Source organism: Chelon labrosus (assembly GCF_963514085.1).
Source record: "Chelon labrosus genome assembly, chromosome: 21".
In the NCBI taxonomy this organism is placed as follows: domain Eukaryota; kingdom Metazoa; phylum Chordata; class Actinopteri; order Mugiliformes; family Mugilidae; genus Chelon; species Chelon labrosus.
The window spans coordinates 671997-687428 of record NC_140354.1 but is presented as its reverse complement, the minus strand read 5'-3'; positions in this window follow the sequence as shown (position 1 = coordinate 687428).

Genomic DNA, 15432 nt, shown 5'->3' with positions numbered 1-15432 from the left:
CACATGTAGGCACTTCACTTTGTCTAGAACAAAAAAAGAACAAAAGTAAATAATTAAGGAGTCACCTCACTTCCTGTTTCTATAGCGCCATCTATAGTGCCTGGTCTACATCTCTGATACAAAGCCAGCTACACTGCTACAATAAAACCATAGCAGGAGAAATAATTGGTGGAGATTACGCTTGGTGGAGATTAAACCCAAACTTAAATTTTTTATTATTATTATTTTAATTAGCATAAATAGGAAACACACACATCGCACTCCAAAAACCAGTCTTTTGAATTTTACTGCCTTCTATTCTGAACTCTACCTTTCTGTTGTGAGATTAAGATGTGTAAGGAATGTGATTCAAGATTCAAGATTCAAGACACTTTATTAATCCTTTAAAAGGAAATTGTAGCGTTACAGCAACAGTACTTCACATCAAAAGCCATATGGCTGCAGGCAGAAAAGACCTCCTGTACCTTTCTGTCTTGCACTTTGGAGGGATGAGCCTCTTACTGTGCAAGCTCTTACCGAAAACCTCTAAGGCGTGGAGTGGGTGACTTTCATTACTTGTGATGGCCTTCATTTTCCTTTGCATCCTTACTCCTGACACCTGCTCTGCTCCTTCCTGGGTGACACCAATGATGCTGCCAGCTTTTTTAATCAGCTTATTCAGCCTGTTCCTGTTGGTTACCTGAGCACCCTCCAACCAACACACCACATCATGTGGTGTGATGTGTTTGAAGATGTAATCATATCACAAAGACACCTCAAATTCACATTCTCCACCAACGACTATACAATTTATAGTAATTTCTTGAACGATATAGACCATGTCAGACATATTTGAAACACTCTCTACTGTCTGCATTGAGCAGACTGTGGTGAAGATTTCCTGGTTATAAAATAAAATTTAAATTTATCATGCTCATGTCAGAAGCTTTATATAACCTTATGCAACTTAAGGATGCTGGGATGTCCCTGCTTCAGACACCAGTGACATAGCTGTAAAAATGATTTGAGCAATGTGAATGTCATCCTTTGTGAATTAGGCTTCCTGGAACCAGAATAAAGAAATGATCATTAAGACAATCATTTATTTATTCATCAAGGAATCCCATTGTTTGGCATAGCTCTTGGCACTTTAGCTTACATGTACACAGTGGAATGCCTCTTTATTTCTGTCATTACTGGCAGTTATGGTTACTGTTGATACATAAAATTGGCTAAAGTGTGTTTACAGCAAAGACAAAATTAATCTTTTCAAAAACCTTGTATTCAAACATTCTATGTAGTGTGTATTTGTTGTGGCTTACTAATAGTCTGAAAACTGATTTCAGTAATTAAAGTAATCAGTAGTAAGCAATTTTATAAAAAAGGTAGAGTCCCCCAATAAAATAACCTGCCAATGAAAAAAAACGATTTTAACTGAAACTGTCTAGTGTTGCTTAATTTTCATACACTTACAGCCCTGCTGATGGCAATTATATAACCTCAGTTATTGTTTCCATTACTTTTCTAGCGTTATTTAATTATGCAATTATGCCATACCAATTTAGCTAGCTTATTAAATTGTGCTTGTGGGCTGCTTCATTTGATTCAGCCTGTGTTCATTTCACAGACTAGACAGTTCCCTCTTATCCCAGGACAGCCCTTTACTTCAGATTTTCCCACTTAATTCCAAATTAGATAACAGATCGTTTGACGTTCCTTGAGTAATACTCTGCCAGTTGATATACATTTGACATCACTGTCCTGTTTTAAGGATAATCTGAAGAGAATTTTGTTTTGTTACGATTTTCTGTGTGCATACATTTGTGTGCGGACGTGTGCTTGTGCCCGCCTGAATCCAAAGCAAGTTTTATAGTTTTGTCACTTTCTGTAACAAGTTTGTGCACTACAAATACAGCTAACTTTAGTTGTATATACTCAATACACCTACGCATGCACACACAGACAGAGGCCCGGATGGCAAGCAGACGGCAGTTGTTGAAGCAGTAGATTGTCAGACTTAGGTCTCACTCTGGTAGAACTCCATGGTCCCATGGTTGAAACTGTTTCTCAGTGGATGTGTTTGATAAGCTGCCGGACATTATCCTGCTCTCCCTTTTCCGCTACACACTTCTTGGACTGCTCACCTAATTCCACTCAATCTGTAGTGAGGTGTGACTATTTCCTTTGCCAGCGCTAAATTATAACAACCTGCCTTCCAAATAAAACTCCCTGCCTGTTCTCTCTCCTCACGTCTAGATCACTGTTACCTGTGAACTAATTTGATGTCAGCCCTATGTGGAACATGGAAACCACAGAGTCTGGGGAAATGGCTGCTTTGTCGGGATGAGGATTGCAGGGAACTGACAATGTCAAGCACATTAGCTCTACAGATGCACTGATGCAGACACTTAGACAGAAATAGGCTCTACATTTTCCATAGTGGTTCTCTATACATAATTGATTTATTTCTTTGATTTGATATTTGCATATTCTTTACTATTTCTTAGCATCATCTAAGAAATGTGGTTTTCAGGGGCAAAACAAAAGTTACTATAATAATAATGTAATTCTCTCCTTCCTTTAATCTATTTTTGGGTGTTTCTTACTTGTGAAAATAAATGAACTACTTTGACTCGAAAATCTTTCTCAATCCAAGATGATAGCCAAACTGTCTGTGTACTATTTGGGTCTCTGCTTCAGTTATTTTGCTGATCAGAGCAGACAGCGCAGATGGGGATTTTGAAAAACTAAAATTACTAAGAGCATTGTAGCAGAACTACAGTCAGACACTCTGTTGTGAATAAAACTGAGAGAACAGCAAGGAGGAACGGGGTTATATAGCTGAAGATTAATCTCAGAGAAACACGGGGGAGTAAAACAGCATTTGGGGTAATGTTGTTAATGTCTCCATCCGTCCTATACAGAAAATCTTATTGTCCTCAGCAGGGTCCTCTGACATCAGAGCTTCACAAAGAGCCAATTCAGAAAATAATCTATTTCAAATGGATGGACATGGATATATTAAGAAATTTTAAAATTTAGAAAAAAATAAAAGGACATATATAGGGGAATGGATATTCAAACGCAGCTAGTACTGTCTCCCTCTTTACTGTTTTACTGTGACAACAGTGATGATGATGATGATGATGATGATGTTAATGCATTTTCAGGTAATATTAATAATCTTCTGTAATCGCTTGTCCTGTGAGGGGTCGCGGGGGGGACTGGAGCCTATCCCAGCTGTCATCGGGCGAGAGGGGGGTACACCCTGGACAGGTCGATATTAATAATATATAATAATAATATAATAATATCAGGGGAACCTCTGGCACATCACCCTGACGCCCTTGCTAAAAACATACGACAACACACACACAGACACACAGTTGCCTGTAAACCCTTTATTGTTTCTAAGCACCCATTCACTTAGAATTAAGTCATTTAGTTTTATTACAATTGGGCTTCCCACTGCTTTAGTCTTTCATGCTGTATTAAAATGCAATAACAATGATTCAGGAAAAGACAATTGTAATGTTTAACCCTTAACAACTGTGGATGCCAATGACACCCACTGATAAGCCCCAGCTCTAATGATATTAGATTGTTTTCATGGTAAAATTGGGATCATTGAATACAATCAATATCAAGTTTTCCCAAAGCCATTTTGAACATTAATTTAATTCAGTTCAGATCACTTTATTTATGCCCAAGGGACAGTTTATTAGCTTTAAAAGGGCATCAAGTAGCTAAAGAAAGACAGTACAACATACAACATTTCCAAATGATTTCTAAATTGTTCCATGCATTTAAAACATTTTAAAAATTAAAATCAAGAAAAAAATCTTAAAATTGTTAAAATGTTTAAGTTTTGTACAGTTGCATCTGTGTCTATAAGTGGGTCAGTCTATCAAATTTAACTTGGAGACACCATATTTTCTCTTCTCTGAATGTCCCTCATTAATTAGGTTCAACTTCTCTGTTCCTATTTAATGTGTTCAGCAGCACAACTTACTGCTAAGCTCTCTGGCTTATGATGACAGCAATGGTCCAGGATTTAAAAATAAATAAACTTTGTATAAACCAGTAAAGGTATGATTTAGATGAGGTGGGTTAGGCTGCACCGCCAAGTCTTACTTTTTATTTATTTATTTATTTAACTATATACATCAAATTTGATGTATATAGTTTTCTCAGCCCTGACCGAACATACATTCCAGTGTGAATCTGGAACAACAAGCAGTGACACATTTCACATTTCTCACAGTTGGCACAATTAGTAAGAAATGACTGTCAATGGAAAGCATGCGCTATCATCTCACTTACTCTTAACCACAATTACAAGTTTGGTAAAAATGGTTTACAGTGTTCTTGCTTTCTTATTTTTTTTTTTTCTGCTTATAGCTTTCTTGCTCATATCATATTATATGTTTTGACTTTAGTTGGAGGATGTTTCTAGAGTGAGAACTAAATGAAATGTTGCAAACCCAGAATGTCAGCTGTGGCTTTGGGTGCAATGTGAACTTCTCCAAATCCAGCAAAGAGCATAAAATAGCGACTAACGTTATCCTGAACTCTCATAGTGCTCTCTTTGAATTTTACTTTCTTGTGCTGGAGGGCATTCTATGGAAGAGGACATCTGAAATGTGAAGCTTCTTTTTATACATCTAAATTTCATATGCATAGCTTTAATTATCCTGAGACAAACCAGCTGAGACTCAAAGTGGTAGTGTGTTTTTATGTGTGCAAAGCTGTTGTGTGCGTGTGCAAATTGCAGTAACGTTTCTAAATGTCTCGGGAGGCTCCATCACCATGGAACAGTGAAGACTGGAAACACTTAACCTTGGCAGAGCACATTAATGCCGTGTATCCCAACAGGGCTTACCCAGAGATAACCATGTGGAAGAAGGCATAAATAGTGACCTAATTCTGTCTGAAATCAAGTGGTCCGACTGCATTATATCACAGCAGTTCCATTACGGTGGTCCTGGTTCCCATGGCCCTTTAGACAGCTCAGGGATGAAAGTCTCTGACACAGCAGGGACATCTTTGGTCTATCCAAACTCCACTCAGTGCACATTCAATCACGTTCCACTGTTCTACCAAGCAATTGTCCAGTCTACTGAGAGTTATTTATACGTGATTATGTGTGACTTGCATATTATTTGGATCACTTGCTGCACAGATAGGGTCTTCACGGAGGAAGAGGAAAAACAGAATTAGTGAATTCTAAAGAGAGAGGGACTGCTATCTCTATGCAAGCAGTTGGATCAGCTGCTATATTTTTAGCCGAACAGCTGAACATGCCCTGATTAAACATGACTATAAGTAAGAAAATAAATTAAATGTAGCTTGACATGTTCACACCTGTTGTCCAGGGGTGTGGACAGGCATTGTATGAAATCAAAAAATGCTGCAGGAGGATGCAGATCAAAATAAAACCTGTTATGATTATTTATTTTTTATCAAATTAACTGTGTGTAGTGTAAAAGGGTTGCTGATAGTGACAAACCCACTAAGGCTCAGCCATCCCTGCAGTTTCCCCTATCTCTGCCAGTAGCCTCCTAACTGTTTTGGTTCTCCCTGCTCTCATTCATCTTTGCAGCTGCAAAATATTTTTCAAGAGTGTTCTGAACAGTCCATTGTTCTATACCCAGCACTAATTTGCAAACAGACAAAGCTGGCAACTAACTAGTCAACATTCAACCTCTTAAATGCCAGCTATTTTGAGCTGCTGGCAAGAAAAAAGAGGACTTGCATTCACAAAATATGTAACAACACAAGACAAAATATGCCATGTCCACAATGTGTAACTACTTATGATCAAATATATATGAGGTAATACGTGTTTACAACTTGTAGTGGAAGAGATCTATAATATTTGTATTGTATCATTAGAATAAATGAGCTTGTGGGATCATTATACAATTATACAGTCACCATACTGCTCAACAGGTCATACTGAACTCTGATAATTATTATTTAAGCTTTACACAAGTAAAGCGGTATCTGAGTGGATTTTTCTCATATTTAGTTAATTGTTGAGTCCAGCATGAAAATGTAATATATTGTTAAAATAAGGAGAGGTAATGGCTTCTCAGTTCTTGATGTTCTTGCCAAAAACCGAGGCTTGCTGTAGTGCTAAATGTTTCAGTGAACACCATATTCACTTATGTATAATGGTCTAATGTTACGATGTAAAACAACAAATGAGAAACTGTCAGCAGAGTTGTAATCTGATCCGCTTGCTGATTGCCAAGGTGCCTACACAACTAGCACTCGAAGAAATCCACCAACACAGTAACAGCTGCGCCAAGTAAATAAATAGTTGTGTATTTAGAATGGATGCTGTAATCAAAGAGGGTCCCATGCAGGCAGAGACTTGATGTCCCTGTTACTCACAAGGCAAAACCCACTAAATCCCTTCAACAGCTTGCTCAGTTGTATTTATTACATACAGTCTTATGTCAGCACGCTGCATTTGCTTCACTCCAGGATCCTGCTTATTTTTCTTCTCTACCTTGGGCACATACAGGGATGAAGATGAGTGATAAGGCAAACATTGCTTTGGCATGGGTGTGGGTGATTAACAAGAGACGTCTTGCTTGAGATGTGTAGTAAGAGATATGTCACTGGAGATGCAAAGCTGTTTTAGCTTCACTCAACAAGATGACTTCCTCACTTACTTATAAGTGTGGTTGGAATTGGTTCTCAATCAATCTACTTTACATTAACAGCTCCCCTGGCAATTCAAGACTTTAGCTCTCTTTAAGCATCATTGGAACATTATAGTGTACATACTGTGGGATCCCTTATTCTACTCATAGACATAAAATAATGTTCATTGTGTGGTGGCCCACAATAAACAATGAGAGAGACATTCACCCAGAGACTGTACCTTTAAGGATGTGAGGGTTTTCGAGTACGAGTTCTGTGTTTACGTTGTGTGTGGCAGTTCTTACCTGACTCGCTGACAGTACTCAGAAGTTTACAGAAAGTGGAGAGTAAAGTTGACTCGACACATCTCCGTCTCTTGTCTCGTCACTTATTGCACTCCACATTGGTGACCCCTGCCCCAACCCTGCCCCTTGCCCTTTGCCCCTCTCCTGTTAAGCGCAGCCGTTACGGCCGCCTGGTCCGTCCCCCTATACGTTGACTTTCTGGGGACTGTTATGGGCTGGTCTGTTCTGTTTTGCACTAGTGGGTGGGTGCCGGTTCTCTTTGGGGTACCTGTTCGGTCTGGCCCGGTTATTATGGCTGAATTCTGGGGGGGCCTGTGTGGTGGCCCACAATAAACAATGAGAGAGACATTCACCCAGAGACTGTACCTTTAAGGATGTGAGGGTTTTCGAGTACGAGTTCCGTGTTTACGTTGTGTGTGGCAGTTCTTACCTGACTCGCTGACAGTACTCAGAAGTTTACAGAAAGTGGAGAGTAAAGTTGACTCGACACATCTCCGTCTCTTGTCTCGTCACTTATTGCACTCCACAATTGGTTCATTAACTGTTATTCACCCATGCAATGACACTCCATTCTCTGGTAACTGCTTTGGAGGCACAAGGGTGACCTACACAATATTAGCAAGGTGGTCATATGTGTTATGCCAGATTGGTGTAAAGTTTGTCATTGTACTCTTGATCCCCAAAGCATAAATCCTGATCGTATTGTGATCCCATGACTTTATCTCAAGTACCACCATGAAGATAACATTAACATTTGAGAGTAAAATACTTACCTGACAGGGGAGATGCCGTGATCACCCTGGGCGAGGCTCAGCCATTGCATTCAAGGTTGTGCCGACCCCCAGATGTGGGAATCTCTGCATAATTTCTGGTAGTTCGCGTTCACTCTCCCCTGATTTTTATTTGGGAATAGTACAAAGGCTGTGGAGTAGTGGTCGGAGGTGCAGCTTGGGACCATCAGTCCCAGGTTTTGCATCTCCCTGTGTCCATCGCTGCAGTGCCTTGAACAAGTACCTAACCTCCAAATTGCTCCCCAGGTGCAATATGCTCCATATGTACACATGAATGGATGGGTCAAACAGCAGGAACATAATTTCCCCTTGCGGATCAATATAGTATAAGTTATTATAATTAAAATACTATTGTATGTATTCCCATTGAATTTGGCACACAGAGTCACATCCACGTCAGAATGAATTGTAATAACTTTGGTGATTCTCTAACCTTTATCAGGTCAAAATTTGTCAGATACTTTGGTTTGGTAACAAACACAGTTATACATCAACATTTTAGCATTGTTGTTATATACACTATATTACCAAAAGTATTCGCTCACCTGCCTTTACTCATTCTATGAACTGAAGTGCCATCCCATTCCTAACTCATAGAATTCAATATGATGTCGGTCCACCTTTTGCAGCTATTACAGCTTCAACTCTTCTGGGAAGACTGTCCACAAGGTTGAGGAGAGTGTTTATAGGAATTTTTGACCATTCTTCCAAAAGCGCATTGGTGAGGTCACACACTGATGTTGGTCGAGAAGGCCTGGCTCTCAGTCTCCGCTCTAATTCATCCCAAAGGTGTTCTATCGGGTTCAGGTCAGGACTCTGTGCAGGCCAGTCAAGTTCATCCACACCAGACTCTGTCATCCACGTCTTTATGGACCTTGCTTTGTGCACTGGTGCACAGTCATGTTGGAAGAGGAAGGGGCCCGCTCCAAACTGTTCCCACAAGGTTGGGAGCATGGAATTGTCCAAAATGTTTTGGTATCCTGAAGCATTCAATGTTCCTTTCACTGGAACTAAGGGGCCAAGCCCAGCTCCTGAAAAACAACCCCATACCATAATTCCTCCTCCACCAAATTTCACAGTTGGCACAATGCAATCTGAAATGTACCGTTCTCCTGGCAACCTCCAAACCCAGACTCGTCCATCAGATTGCCAGATGGTAAAGCGTGATTCATCACTCCAGAGAACGCGTCTCCACTGCTCTAGAGGCCAGTGGCGGCGTGCTTTACACCATTGCATCCGACGCCTTGCATTGCACTTGGTGATGTGTGGCTTGGCTGCAGCTGCTCGGCCATGGAAACCCATTCCATGAAGCTCTCTGCGTACTGTACTTGGGCTAATCTGAAGGTCACATGAAGTTTGTAGCTCTGTAGCAATTGACTGTGCAGAAAGTCGGCGACCTCTTTGCACTATGCGCTTCAGCATCCGCTGACCCCTCTCCGTCACTTTACGTGGCCTACCACTTCGTGGCTGAGTTGCTGTTTTTCCCAAACGCTTCCATTTTGTTATAATAGAGCTGACAGTTGACTGTGGAATATTTAGGAGCGAGGAAATTTCACGACTGGATTTGTTGCACAAGTGGCATCCTATGACAGTTCCACGCTGGAATTCACTGAGCTCCTGAGAGCGGCCCATTCTTTCACAAATGTCTTGTTTCACAGTCTGCATGCCTGAGTGCTTGAATTTATACACCTGGGGCCAGGCCAAGTGATTAGAACACCTGATTCTGATCATTTGAATGGGTGAGCGAATACTTTTGGTAATATAGTGTATGTTAATTTGTTTGCATGCAGATGTAAGCATTCAGCTTAAAAAGCCAATGTGCATTAATGCAGGGTCACAGTGCTGTTAGTATTACTATACATACAGAATTATGCTATGTTGCTGAGGCAAATGCATTAGATGTAAAGAAATATGCTGTACACTATGTTGAGGACCAGCCAAAATGCCTGCACAATGACAAAACGGCCTTCACAAGTTGATACACACACATGCATGCACAGACACACACATTCTGACCGGTTTCTACTCTAGCCATCCTTCTCAAGGTTTTGTGGTTTAGAAAATACTAAGCTGTATAGATACCCTCCCCTGTTTATTATTTCCAACCGGGCAGATAGCAGGCATGTTATTACCACAGTAATGACATACATCACTGCTGAGGAGCAGTCCTCAGCACATGAGAACTCATACTGGGAGATAAAAACAGGAAGGGCAGAGAGGGGGTTGATAGAGAGGGAAGTGCCCCATATCCAGCTGCAGGTGGAATCTGAGATAAAACAGCACGTCTAAGGTGAGCCGACTAATCTTTACTCCTTAGACTGCAGATGCCTTGAGGCAAATAGAGAATGCCCACCACTGAGTATACTGACAGAGAAGTCGCTGGTCAGGGAATGTGGCTTTGTGGTAATAGTAAAACTATAGCTTGTTTTGTAATTATAGGTTTTCAACTAGATGTAATGAATGGCTTAGGGGTTTAATAGTTTTTCCATTTTCATAGACCCCATGACTCCCCTTGTGGGATAAGACATTTGAGCATGTGTCACATACTTTTTCTTAATCACTGTGACTGACTCTCAGGAGGACCGTCTGTTTGACCAGACAAATGAAAATGTTTTAAATGCAAGATATGACTTCAATCACAGCCTCACAGTCAGGCAACACACCTCTGCCCCGGTGGAGCTGCTGATTGTGGGGATTTAGTATACTCTTGGGCTCTGAAACATGTGGTGAAGATTAACAAGCTGACATTAATTCAAAGCAGCCAATTTTCTGTGTTTTACTCAAAAATACCTGCTCTGTGGGAGAGTAAACAAACCAACACAATCCCACAGTTGCAAATCACTCATTTGTTTGTTTACGTCTCCTACCAAGGGGATTCAGTATTACATTCACTCACTGGGCTGCTGACTAAATGGATGTGCAGAGAGCCAGAGAAGCACCTTTAATCTCCTGGCAGCTTCTGTTCACTGGACCTGTTTCTTCAGGGTGCAGCTGTAACAGGAAGCAGAGCAGTGTGATGCTAATGTAGCATCTCGCTCAATGCTCTACAAGTCTCACTAAGTGCAACAAGGCTAGATAAAACTGACATGTTCTTGCTAACTCTTTAGTAAGGCCATCAAGGTGGTCATAAAACCTTGAGCAGGAAGTTAGATTTGGTCCTTGAGGCAAAGGGTGGAGTAAGAAGGTCACAGTCTGGTCAGAGAGTTCCAGTAAAAAGGTCACACAGATGTCAAACTGTGATGCTGTTGCACAGTTTTGGGGTTTTATCTTGTTATAATATGTAGTTCCACATCCAATTGTGCTTTTCATGGTTAGGTCGCCAAAGAGTTTGCAATTGTTTGTAGTTAAGTCCCTTGTGAAAGACACATAATGGTTATTAGATTAACTGCTCTATCACCTGGAAGAACTTTCTGCTTCCTTTTCATTTTCTCTGACAGTCTATTTCCCTCGCATTTAAGTAGAATTAGTGTAGATGGTTCCACTTCATGTGATTTTTTTCCCATTTAAATGTGACAGTTAAGCATAAAATTAAACCTATCTCCTCTGAGGACTAGGAACTTGTCTTCCAGTAAGGTACAATATATTTTCTCTGCAGCTGCACTTAGACAAATGTGGCTTCATCACCATCCTGTGCATTTGGTTGTCACCTATATTTAATTGAGATTCAGAGGGTAATTGGTAAAATATGTTACAATATTGAATTTAACCTTTCTTTTGGTCTGTGTTCACAGGACAATCGAGAAAATGTAATCACGGCATATTTCTAACACATCCTCACTTGTACACAGATTTATGTTTGGTCATGCTTCTGCAGTAAAAATTGGATTTTAGGAAATCAGGAAATAACTGTATCGAAAGTGGAGCATTAACAGTGAGTGTTGGCACTGGCATTTATTGCCTGTAGAAAACAGCATTTATGCATGTATGATTTGAAGGAGTACTTCTGCTTCCAGACACCTCCTTTGGGTGTGCACTCTTCCAAAGATGCAATAGGTAAACTGCTTGGTTATATCATTATGATGGTAGTCATATGGAGTAATTACAAGCCGTCTGAGACCACCCTTTTAAACCAGGCTCAACTAGGTTAATTTGTTCCAAAACGAAGTGCGACAGCTGCTCTAGGTTTCTGAACAACAACCCAGGTGTGAAAGCTCCCTTATATTCAGATATACAGCATATACTCAGGCCATGATTCACTATCCTAAATGGAAAGAATGAAATCAGCAGCCTATTTGTCACCTATCATACTGGATCTCAGATGGAGATATTGTGGGTAGATTATTTTTGCAGGACATTAATCACCCAGAGACTTGTAGTCTGAAAAAATAAAGCAAATGCGAGGGTGCTAGAGAGTTACGTCAAATTGGGAACACTTTCAAACTCTTTACTGAGTGTCATTGTGTTGACATCTAGGTCAGGACAGATGTAACCAGATGGAGTGTGAGAACTGTACAAGTCAGAATAGCTTACATGAAGAGCTTGAAGGGAAATGAAGCAGTATTTGAGATACAGTTGCTCCACTGACGCAATGCCAGACTAGGCAGAATAAGTTTCTCTAGGAAACTCTGTTCAGTTGCCCAGGCGATTATGGTCAATGTTAGTCCCTGGTGAAATAATGAAAAACAACAGCCTTAGTTTGGCTGCCCAAATTCTTTGGGAGGTTTGCCACAAACCATAATTACAAATTTCCTTAAAGCAAGGTTTTGTAATTCAAACTAAAGCACGTAGTACTAACAGCTCAGTAATCTCTTTTATTGAAATGTGATGAAAGCGCAGGCCATATTTGTTTTTTCTTTACCAGTTTTTCGTGGAGTGTTTTGCCCAAATGAACCACAAACAATGCCTGCATGCTTTCTTTTTCTACATTGAATAAAACAAAATAATTGAATTTAAATTTTATCTGATTCGTGCTGTGTTGAGACAGGCTCAAGAGACAGGCTGAGACAGGTTTGTTACCAATTATCCAGGTATGATAATCTCATGTTATATTAAAATAACAGAACTTTCATCCTTAATTATTAAATTTGAAATGAGGCCACAATCATCCACAGTATAGAGGTCCACGATTTTATGTTGCGCAATGCTAAAAACATAGCCTGAAGCAAATCCTTTAACTTATATCTTAAATGATTGAATCCTGATGGAAAGAGACTTCCTGATTTCACTTCAGACTCAGGATGGACAAATACTGGATTCCTCCTTACCGTGCTGCAAGGGTTTCTGCTTTGACTCTGATGAAACCAAATTTACTGACAAAGAAACAAGAACAAAGTTCATTTGGGGCAGAGATGCAGCAGCACGTGGAGCCAGGGAGTATCACAGTCAGTGTTGCATTTATTGGTGGCACACTTTTCACCTGAATCTTGTTCTCAGTTCTTGGGAAATTCAGGATTTTCCTGTCTGGCTCCACACATCTTCTACATTGTCTTTTCACAGGTCACAATGAATGTTTGGGATGTTTGTTAAATGTTGTCAGAATTGATTTCCCCTCATCAAAACACAAGTGTTCATGTTGTTGTAAGGCATGCTACAGATGCCATCTACAGTGTATAAATAGCCTACCACATCACGTTACCAAACTTCATCCTTATCCACAATAACATCTGTTGTGTCAGTATCTCCTTATTATTTTCACTGTCTTTTAATAATCTTAATTTATCTATGTCAGAGTGACTCAGTTAGTGAAAAAAGATGCACATCTTTGTGTGTGCTGGTCACAAGCTTATTATGTTTTTTTAGGGCTTTATCAGTTGTGGGTTAACAAATTGGACAAATAGTACATGGACTCTTTAAGTGGAGGTCTTTTAATGTCTTTAAGTTAAAGCAAGAGGGTAGCAATTGAAGGGACCATTTATAGCATGTGTAAAATTGCCTTTCTATCAGTGGCAGCACTTTTTGATGCTTGCACTATAGTTGTTACATCGTTATTTTGGCATATTATTGAGAGAATCTGGCTGTGTATTTTTATTCTAATCTCCTGGAAATGAAAAGCAAACGGACTGTATGAACAAAACATCTCTCACAATTAAACTGGCATAACATCTTAAATTAAGATGGATTGTTTTAACATCAGTACTATCGTGAGGCCTATCAATTACAGCTTCGCATCAAAGATTTTATGAAATTATACAACTATGCATATTCCTTTTCTGGCAGGGTAGTTGGGAGTTGATAGCTGGTTAATGTAGCATAAAGACTGAAAACAGTGGGAAACCGCTAGGCGCTTAACAAACACATGCTACTTTCTAAACAAACTCTGGAGTGGTTTGTTTGTGGGAAACAGATCTGACCTTGATCCAACCCAACTATCAGCCGCATGCTTCAAGTTTCAGTTAAACAACTCCTGTAGTCATTCACTGTCTTGTTCTGCTGAGTTGTCTGATGGCAGATCATTTTTGAAGTAAAGCAGACTGCATATGCATCAACATTGTGTGTAGTTTTGCCTGTTCATGAGCAATTGCCAACTCTGCAGTTGTCCCATATTAAATTGCATCTCCTGTCTCTCTTCCCATTTACTTTCTGGCTCTTATACTAAACAAATCTGAGCAATAGGTTGTAAGCAAGTGAATGTTCTGTGATATACTTAAATTTGCTTTGATTTTTCTATGAAGAGAAACAGAATACTTAAAGTCATCAACTAATTCCCAACTAATTCACAACCAGGAAAGAAGAAAAGTGGGTTGAACAGGTATTTTTAGGTTGGTATTGTACAGACTCTATGTTAGAGTGGGACTAGCTGACCATCCGTAGTCATATGAAAAACAGTTAAATTAATGGTGGGTGCACTTGAGGGTGCTCTTGACCCCATTTAGTGTGAGAATGGGTGGTTGTTTTTGGAACCACTATAGATGACCATATTAATATTATCATTTGGAAGCATCTTGGAGAACTGCTTGGGGTGTACCGCAACCTTATTGAGGGGGTTGGGTAGTGAGACTACCCTTAGAATAAAATAGAAAAGGCCTGCTCTGTTGCCATGATAGGTCCACACCAACAATAGTCCCAAGTCAAAGAACATTCCCAGGACCATAAGTATGGCTCCGCAACAGGATATTTGAAAGGTGAATGATGTACAGTAAGTGCAATAGCAAACAGTGGAGGCAATCAGGTCCATCACACCAGTTTTGAAGATGCCACAGTCTTGTAAATCCTTTACATTGATTGTGAGCTTCCACAGGGGAAAGACTCAGAAGTTGCAGCAGAGACACTCGTCCAACTCCACCGCTGCGCCATTGCATGGCTAGGAAAGAGGGTTCACTCAATCGATGGTTGTCAATTCCAGCAAGCTGGAGGAACTTAATGTTTCCAAGGAAGGGGTGGAGAAACAAATCCTGCTGAAGTGGTTTTCTTTGCCACAGTTTTGAGACCTTTGCCCGATGGTGATGTCAGTGTGCCCCTTAGCTACATACTGTAATGGTGGACTGACTCACATACTTTTTGGAGGTGGTGGCGAAAAACAACTGGGTGGAGTATGACAATCTGTCGTGCAGGTAAAAGTCCTGAAATGTTTGTGACACAAGCAGTGTAAAAAGCAGTTGCACTGAGTATCCTGAAAATCTGCTGTCATGGGGTCTGGATGAGCATAGCTTTTGTTAGTGCCTGCCTGACCATCAGTTGCAATTAACATTTCAAACTATGAATGGCAGAGATCCCAGGGGACCTCGCAGAATCACACATGTTATCACGCAATCATGCTGGTGGAC